The sequence below is a fragment of the Bos mutus genome, chromosome 6 (genome assembly GCF_027580195.1).
Source record: "Bos mutus isolate GX-2022 chromosome 6, NWIPB_WYAK_1.1, whole genome shotgun sequence".
In the NCBI taxonomy this organism is placed as follows: domain Eukaryota; kingdom Metazoa; phylum Chordata; class Mammalia; order Artiodactyla; family Bovidae; genus Bos; species Bos mutus.
This window is the reverse complement of record NC_091622.1, coordinates 35,549,960-35,559,680: the sequence shown is the minus strand read 5'-3', so window position 1 is coordinate 35,559,680 and position 9,721 is coordinate 35,549,960.

Genomic DNA, 9,721 nt, shown 5'->3' with positions numbered 1-9,721 from the left:
AATGGCACTCTCGATGGCTTTGCAGTCTTGGTCTGACAGTTCTAGCCTCATGGTAACATTACCACAGATCTGAGAAAAAATATGCCAGTCTGGTTGTGTTTCCCCAAATAACTTTTTCATTTTGCAGGGCAGAAAGAACCTGCTCTCCAAAACAGCATAAACAAAGCCATTAAGTTCATCCTAGGTCTTCTAAAAGGCTTTCAGAACAGTTACATTAAAAAAACAACCACCATAAACTCCATAGAGCAATAATACACTAGACATAAATTTAGAATATGTGTCCATTCAAAACAACCATCACAGAAACAGTCACCTGAGTCTCCAGAGAAATATGGATGAGAGGCCATGTTGAACCTTGTCAAGTCCTATGTGAAGAACCAAAGGAATAGTTTCTCAGAGGAACAGCACGTATGTCTCCAAGTGAATCTTCTTTTTCCTTTTTGGATTTGATGCATTTCAGCTATGTTCATGTTCATCTGCTTTTCTATTTTGCCCTGTAGATAATCATCTACATATATAATTTTAAAGGTGAATCAAAAGTTGATCATTTTCTTTTAAATAAGAGTTACTATCAACTCCTTTTCTTTGACTTTAAGGTAAAACATGTGACATATTCTGGCTGATCCAAGGCAGAGGCAAAGCTGACTGTGCCCATGTTACCAGGGCCAGTGACTCAAAGGTCGCCAGTCATCAGTATTTTTCCTGTTGTTTTCAGGAGTGCAAACTGGCACATTTTTAGTGACATTACTCACAACCGCACTTTGGCTGTTTAAATTGGAAGGAATGATAATGAGAGTAATTTGCGGGTAATTAAGCCTCTCCTTTCCACCTGTCAGTTATGCAAACTAGAAGGAGCCTAACAGCACAGTCATGTGTTGCTTCAATTAAGAACAATTTCACAGGGGCTTTGAATATGTGGGTAGCCTACTAAAATGTTAGAGGAAAAAGTTGAAATCTGTTATGCTCTTAAAAAAAAGTTTTATTGAGATATTTTATGTATCCTAGAATTTACCCATTTCTCTTAGGTAGATGTGAAAGACTGGAATTGCAAGGTCGCATGGTAAGTTTGTTTAATGTTTTTTAGGAAATGATAATCTGTTTTCCAATATAATTATCATTTTACATTCTCACCAGCCATGCGTGAGTGCCAGTTTCTGCACATCTTTGGCAACCTTTGTTACTGCTTGTCTTTTTTGTATACCCACCTTAGTGGGTGAGAAATGGTGTCTGTGGTTTTCATACACATTTTCCTAATGAGTAAAGAATGACGTTGAGAATCTTTTCATGTCCTTATTGGTTTATTGATAGTTTCTTTGGATAAATGTGTATTCAAATCCTTTGTCCATTTTTTTTCATTTATTTATTTATTTTTTTGGCATTATTCATTTTTTTAATTTTATTTTTTAACTTTACAATATTGTATTGGTTTTGCCTTTGTCCATTTTTGAATTGGGTTACTTGCTTATTTCATCTCCCTGTCTCCTCTTGGAGGAAATCACTGTCTCAAATTTTAGGACCATTATTCCTTTGTGTATAAAAGTTTTGTTTTTATAATGTATGGCTTAAAAAATTATTTTATCATATATTTTTAAACAAAACTGGTGGCTCAGAGATTAAAAGCGTCTGCTTTCAATGAGGGAGACCTGGGTTCAATCCCTGGGTCAGGAAGATCCCCTGGAGAAGGAAATGGCAACCCACTCCAGTATTCTTGCCTGGAGAATCCCATGCATGGAGGAGCCTGGTAGACCCCAGTCCATGGGGTCACAAAGAGTCGGACATGACTGAGTGACTTCACTTTCTCTTTTCACTTTAAACAAAACAGTGTTTTACTTTGCTTCTTCTTGAGCTTTACAAAAACAGATTTATATAACTCTTAAAAATTCAACTTTCATGTTGGATAAAATCAATTGTTTTCCAACAGTGGTTCTAGAATACTCAATGCATAAAGTTATCTTTAAGTTTTGAAAAAAGGTGTATAAATGAGAACTTGAAGCTGCTGATTCATGTCTTTTGGAAAATTTAATGGAGTTATTGTAAGTAGGGTATAAGGGTGACAAAATGGCCTCAGAATTGATGAACACCAACGATTGCACTCATCTGATATTAGAATGTACCGCTGTGTGCCTCTAAGCAGGCCTACCCTTCTGGGAATTTTTCAGTTTGTGAGACTAAGTTTTATAACTTTCCTGTCTCCTCTTTTCTCTGAATCTGATAATTACATCATTTATTCCTCTCACAGCTGTCAACAGGCTGTTTTCTATCTGACATAGATTTAGAAAACAGATAATTTAGAAACGGGATTGGGATTAGAGTGAATATTCTAGGCTCTGATTCAGAGTCTGAGAGATTCCCTTAGAGAAGAGTTAATAAGCTTTAGTGCATGGATATGTGAAATTTATTTTGATTGCAAAAGCTTTTTTTGCTTCCTTTTTTCTTAGCTTTTCTGAGAAGAGATTTAAGAGAATGGATTTGAAGACTGAACTGGTTTTAAATCTTTGTTTTGCCATTTTATTGGCAACAAATAAAATAGTCCATATTCTTTGTTCTCTAAATGGTATTAGAATGATCTGTCACATATATTACATGATATCACAAAATAGGTGATATCTCTAAAGCATCTAAGTACTCAAATTTGAGGATATTGTCTCCTTTATAATATATAAAGAAGCTCATTAATATCAAATTATTCTCTGGTGACATCTAAGTAGGAAAAATAAATTCACTACAAACAATAGAAATTGTACTGCTTAGACAAGATGTGTAATGCATGTTAGGAAAAAAGAGAATGAAGAACAAGTGTGGAATTGGTGGCAGGTCAGAGCAGTAGAAATGGCATCACTGACTCAATGGACGTAAGTGTGAACAAACGCCAAGAGATAGTGAAGGACAGGGAAGCCTGGCATGCTACAGTCCATGGGGTCACAAAGAGTTGGACACGACCTAGTGACTGAACAACAACAATAACAGAGACAAAGTATTCCAAGAAAGCCAATCAAGAAAACTCCCACATTCCTGGTGAGACAAGGTGATGCCAGGAGGGCTATACCATCAAGAGTACTGAATGGGGGCTTAAGCGTCACCCAGCTCAGAGTTCTCAAATTTTATCACCACTAAGATCTTTTTTTATTACTTTTCCTCCACTGACTCCCTTGAATTAATCTGTTTCACCAAGAGCTCTGATGTTCCAGTGGATTAACTCAAGCGTGGGGGAACAGAGTCTGGACAGGAGAATGCTTTCCCCTCTTTTTCCTGTCGAGGAGAATGAAGAAGGGTTGGGTGGGGCTTCAGAGATTGTAAGACAGTGGTTGACAGCATGTGTTCTTTAGCTTTCAACTTGGCTAGGGCCCATGGCTTTATCTGGGCTTTATGGGGAGAAGCCATTCTGCTTCATTCTGTGCTGAATCTGGCTTAACCTCAGTGTAACAAAAACTACAGGGTGTACAAGCTTATCAGCAACTCAAGAGTCCTGTAGCACTGAAAGTCAAGCAGACAACCTCATGGGCCTGGCGGACCTCCCTAGACAGTGTCTGCAACCCAGGTGGTGGTGCTTACGATCTCGGATTTGCAGAGTGGAGTTATCATCGAGTTGGTAGGAGGGCAAACAGGAGTTCACTGGTTTGTGGGTATTTGTATAACTCTCCAGGTATTCTCCGGAGAAGGCAATGGCACCCCACTCCAGTACTCTTGCCTGGAAAATCCCATGGACGGAGGAGCCTGGTAGGCTGCAGTCCATGGGGTCGCTAAGAGTTGGACATGACTGAGCGACTTCATTTTCACTTTTTACTTTCATGCATTGGAGAAGGAAATGGCAGCCCACTTCAGTGTTCTTGCCTGGAGAATCCCAGGGATGGGGGAGCCTGGTGGGCTGCCGTCTATGGGGTCGTACAGAGTTGGACATGACTGAAGCGACTTAGCAGCCAGGTATTCTCAGAAGTAACTATGGGAAAAATGATTAAGGAGGTACCTGATAGTTATACGGACGAGGGTGATGTATCAGATAAATTCTGGATTAAATGATAAAGTCATTTAAATCCACAGAAGGATGTGGTCCCAAGATTTTTGTATTATGTAGATAATTTACAAATTAAAGCAAAAATAACCAAATGCATTAGTCTAGAGCCAAAGTAATAATCAGTCTAGTGCCAAAGTAATAATAACAACAACAACAAAACCCAGACCACCTTACCTGCCTCCTGAGAAATCTGCAATTTCTCAGGTCAATAAGCAACAGTTAGAACTGGACATGGAAAAACAGACTGGTTCCAATTGGGAAAGGAGTATGTCAAGGCTGTATACTGTCACCCTGCTCATTTAACTTATATGCAGAGTACATTATGTGAAATTCCGGGATGGATGAAGCACAAGCTGGAATCAAGATTGCTGGGAGAAATATCAATAACCTCAGATATGCAAATGACACCACCCTTATGGCAGAAAGCGAAGAAGAACTAAAGAGACTCTTGATGAAAGGGAAACAGGAGACTGAAAAAGTTGGCTTAAAATTCAACATTCAGAAAACTAAGATCATGGCATCCGGTCCCATCACTTCATGGCAAATAGATGGGGAAACAATGGAAACAGCGACAGACTTTATTTTTGGGGGCTCCAAGATCACTGCAGATGGTGACTGCAGCCATGAAATTAAAAGATGCTTACTCCTTGGAAGAAAAGCTATGACAAACATAGACAGCATATTAAAAAGCAGAGACATTACTTTGCTGACAAAGGTCCATCAAGTCAAAGCTATGGTTTTTCCAGTAGCCATGTATGGATGTGAGAGTTGGACTATAGAGAAAGCTGAGTGCCAAAGAATTGATGCTTTTGAACTGTGGTGTTGGAGAAGACTCTTGAGGGTGCCTTGGATTGCAAGGAGATCAAACCAGTCAATCCTAAGGAAATCAGTCCTGAATATTCATTGGAAGGACTGATGGTGAAGCTGAAACCAATACTTTGGCCACCTGATGGGAAGAACTGACTCATTTGAAAAGACCCTGATGCTGAGAAAGATTGAAGGCAGGAGGAGAAGGGGACGACAGAGGATGAGATGGTTGAATGACATCACTGACTTGATGGACATGAATTTGAGCGAGCTCCGCGAGTTGGTGATGGACAGGGAAGACTGGTGTGCTGTAGTCCACGGGATCACCGAGTCAGACATGACTGAGCGACTGAACTGAAAGTAATAATTATTAAATTATATATTTTAACTAATAATTATATAATTATGTCTTTAGAAATGTGATGTTTTGGCTAACATATGCATAGGTTGTTTGTATTTCCCAGATATTTGTGATTACATTTTAAACTCTTAAGGACCTTAAATTCGGAATAGTGATATAGTTTATCTTTTTCCATACAGAGATAAATGAGGCCTGGAGTGATAAAGTTAGTATTGGAACTCAGCTCTCTTTTTCTAACTCAGTGGTTCTCTATTCTTATTCTCTGTTCCTCTCAGTCAATTTTAAGATCACTAGCCCATAGCCATCTGTTACATAGAAGGGAACTCGGCAAATGTAAAGAGAAATTAGTGAATTGCAAAGTAGTCACATTTGCTGGTATTCCATTACATCCTAGAGATAAAGTACGTTGGAGTTTTGGGTGGAACTGAGGAGAGAATGGTATCTCAGACTTGTGGCAGAATGTCACCTTGCTTAAAAATTGGGCAAAGTAAAAATGCAGTGCATACTTAGCACTACCTAAGAAGCCACAGTACACATCTCAGGAGAAGAAAGGGCCAGCATGGTGGCATAGAGGCTGTAGCAAGTAGCCTAGCGAGAGTAGTGATGAGCTTAGTAGGCAGGAGGGAGAGTGAAGGGGAGCTGGCATCTAGTCCTATGCAGTCTCAGAGAGGTTGGTCATCTAGGCCTGTCCAGCAGAGGGCAGTCACAGCTTGGTTTTTCTCAGGCACTCCAAGCTTTCACACCTTGGTCTGAGCTAACTCTGGAGTCTCAAGCACGGGGTAGGGCGGCTCTCTCTTTTCTGCAGGAGGAGTCTCCCCCAGTCCATAGAGAGGGAAAAGGCTTTTTATCAAGGTCTCAAAATCCAGACAGGACCTTGGAAACTTAGCTACATTTTCTCTTTCAGGGCACAGAACTGAGGATCCATCCACCAAGATTTTCTTTTTGCTTCCCTGCTCTCAAGTTTGACCAGTTCTCTCTTTAGACCATGTCTGTTCAAAATGCAGTATGTTAGACAAAGGTTTGACTGAAATTATCGTTGCTTAACCGAAAATTTCTTGCAAGAGAGGAAATATAGGTGATTAAATGTAGAAAACCTAAAGTATTTAACAGATTTCAGAAATGTATAAGAAAAAAAAAAACAAACACCTACTTCAGGGACTTCAAACACCTAGAAGGCAGGTACTTGTATCAATTATTTTACTAGAAATTCTTGATAATAAAGAGTAGCGCACCACCTCAGAATGTGCCCTTTAGTATACTGGTTATTTTGAACTGTAGATACTTGAGAAATGGCAACTGTACAGACACACTCTCTCTGAACTACCCTCCTCCAAAAGACAGATCCTCCAAAAGAAACTAAATTGTCATAAATCCTCTTCTGAGGAGTTACATTACAGCAGACACCCAGACAAACTTTGTCACTAACTACCATAACTTCAATCTATTCTTCTAAGGGACCATTCACTTTTCCTAAAAATCATTTACCCTGCCCCAAAAGGTCTATTTCCCTTTCCCTTTTCCCTATGATGATATGTAAGCCCGAATTCTAACCTACCTCAGAGAGATGCACTTTTTTTTTTTCCTGGGTTTCTCCCATGTATTCATGAAGTATACACGCTAATAACCTGCTTGCTTTTTTCTTATTAATCTATGTTTTACTAAAGAGGTCTCAGGTAAGAACTCAGACAGATAGTGGAAAAATTCTTTTTCCTCCCTTAGAATGATTTACTCAAGTCCATAGTCTACAACTCTTTTGTTAATTTACTCTGTACTCTGTATTTATTAATAGGAAAATGAAATGCTATTCCATTCTTACTAATAACCAAGTCTTAGATCATTATGTGGTACAAATGTTTTAAATTAATTGCTCTTTTTTTGAGTTTGGGATTCAAAGGGTGTTTTAGCCAAATTATCCATGCTGTTTTTCTGTCCCTACAGGGAAGTTGTTGCAAGAGACTTAACTTTCCAATAAACTGCTGAGTATTTTTTCTAATAAACTTTTACCTACTGCATTCTTTTTGTAAATTGAAGTATAGTTGATTTACAATATTGTGTTACCTTTATTATAAAAAATATAAAAATTATTTTTAAAATGCTTTATAAAGCATTCTTTATTATGTACTTTTTGGACATATTTTCATGATGGATATAAAGCTACTAGTTACTGATATTATAACAAGTAAAGTACTCTTTGGTTCTAAATTGTTCTCAAAGATTCATCATCCAATTTTAGTGTGTATGTGTATCAGGGGTGGGGGATGTTTCCTCAAATTACCAAACAGTTCTGGTGACCTACAATTCAACTCAATTCTGACACTCTCTACCTGGAGACAGTCCAAGTCCAGGCTGCCACCTGTCTTTCTGACCAACAAGCTATAGGTCAGAGGTTCCAATGTCCACCTCCTTGAGCTTGATTAATTTGCTAGAGCAGCTCACAGAACTCAGAGAAACATTTTACTTACTAGATTACTGGTTTATCATAAAAAGATACAACTCAGGAATAGCCAAATGGAAGAGATACGTAAGGCAAGGCAATGCGGAAGGGCACAAAGCTCCCATGTGCATTCCATTTCACCAATCTCCTTGAAACTTCATATGTTACCAACCTGGAAGCTCTTTGATTCCCATCCTTTCTGGATTTTCTGGAGGCTTCATTACATAGACCAGAGAAGGCAATGGCACCCCACTCCAGTACTCTTGCCTGGAAGATCCCATGGATGGAGGAGCCTGGTAGGCTGCAGTCCATGGGGTCGCTAAGAGTTGGACATGACTGAGTGACTTCACTTTCACTTTTCACTTTCATGCATTGGAGAAGGAAATGGCAGCCCACTCCAGTGTTCTTGCCTGGAGAATCCCAGGGACAGGGAAGCCTGGTGGGCTGCTGTCTATGGGGTTGCACAGAGTTGGACACGACTGAAGTGACTTAGCAGTAGCAGCATTACATAGACATGATTAAATCACTGGCCGTTGGTGATTGAACTAGCTTCCAGCCCCTCTTCTCTGTTGTTCATTTGCTAAGTCGTGTCTGACTCTTTGCAACCCCATGGACTGCAGCATGTGAGGCTTCCCTGTCCTTCATTATCTCTTTGCTCAAACTCATATCCATTGAGTTGGTTTTGCTATCCAACCATCTTTGTCCTCTGTCACCCACTTCTTCTCCTGCCCTCAATCTTTCCCAGCATCAGGGTCTTTTCTAATGAGTTGGCTCTTCGCATCAGGTGGTCAAAGTATTGGAGCTTCAGCTTCAGCACAAGTCCTTCCAATGAATATTCAGGGTTGATTTCCTTTAGGATTGACTGGTTTGAATTCCTTGCTGTCCATGGGACTCTCATGGGAAGCCTTTCCTTCTCTGTGTGTGCATGCTAAGTTGTCACTTCAGTTGTGTCTGACTCTTAGCTACCTCATGGACTGTAGCCTGGCAGTCTTCTCTGTCCATGGGATTCTCCAGGCAAGAATCCTTCTCTGAGTGAACCTCTAATCACATGATTAGTTTCCCCGGCAACTAGCCCCCATCCTTAGGTTTTGGTCCAAAACCCACCTAAGTTACAGAACAAAAGACACCTTTAAAGCTCTCATCATTTAGGAAATTCCAACAGGGTTAGCTCTGTGCTGGAAACAGGATGAAGATAAAATATTTACTTCTTACAGACTACAGCAACCTAATCAGAAATTTGAGTCCACAATCTCCCTCCTAATTCTGCCAATTCCTACACGAACCTTGGTTTAATTATTCCCACTGATGGATTCATTTGGCAGAAGCAAGTTTATATACTTCCAATTGGATATGAATATATTTAATGCAATTTTCATTTAAGAGGAAACATTTTGTCCATCCTTGTAAGAGAATAAATAAAATTATTTTCCCTACCCTGAGAAGAAGAAGAGAACAGCCATTATATCTCTAAGGACTGGGCCCTTCTTACTCGGATAGAGGGTGTGACAGACTGAAGATTATATGCTCTAAAGATGGTTGCATCAGTCTGTTTATTCAATCTCACATGCTTTTCTTACAAGGTGATTGACACTCCTCTCAGTGGGATTTATGTTCTCTTGCTCCCTCTCTCCCTAGAGTCTGGTCCTTGACTAATGGATATCTCAGTAGCAATGGTATGAGATATCCAATGCTAAATCCTAAAAAGTACTGAGTTTCTGCCTCTCCCTCTCATCGTAAAGGAATATAGGATTGTGTGCCCAGATGGAGGGGCATTGAAGGAGGAGTGGGGCTGATAGCTACAAATTCTTAACATTTTTGAGATACCATTTTCTACTATAGGCAATGATGTGGGCTCAGAGGACTCAGATTTGAATCCTATTCATACTATGGGAGGAGAAACTGAAATCTGCAGACGGAATAGCCAGTAGTGAAAAGAGGAGGTTTGCTTCTCTCTGACCCTTTTACATTAAACTGGGAGAATTTTCATTTTGAAGACTCTCCAATATCCCAAGAGTGGAAGTAGAGACAGAAAGAAAACCCAGACCACGCTAACCTGCCTTTCTCTGTGATGAAGACAGGCTTCACACATGAGATAAGCATTATGAGG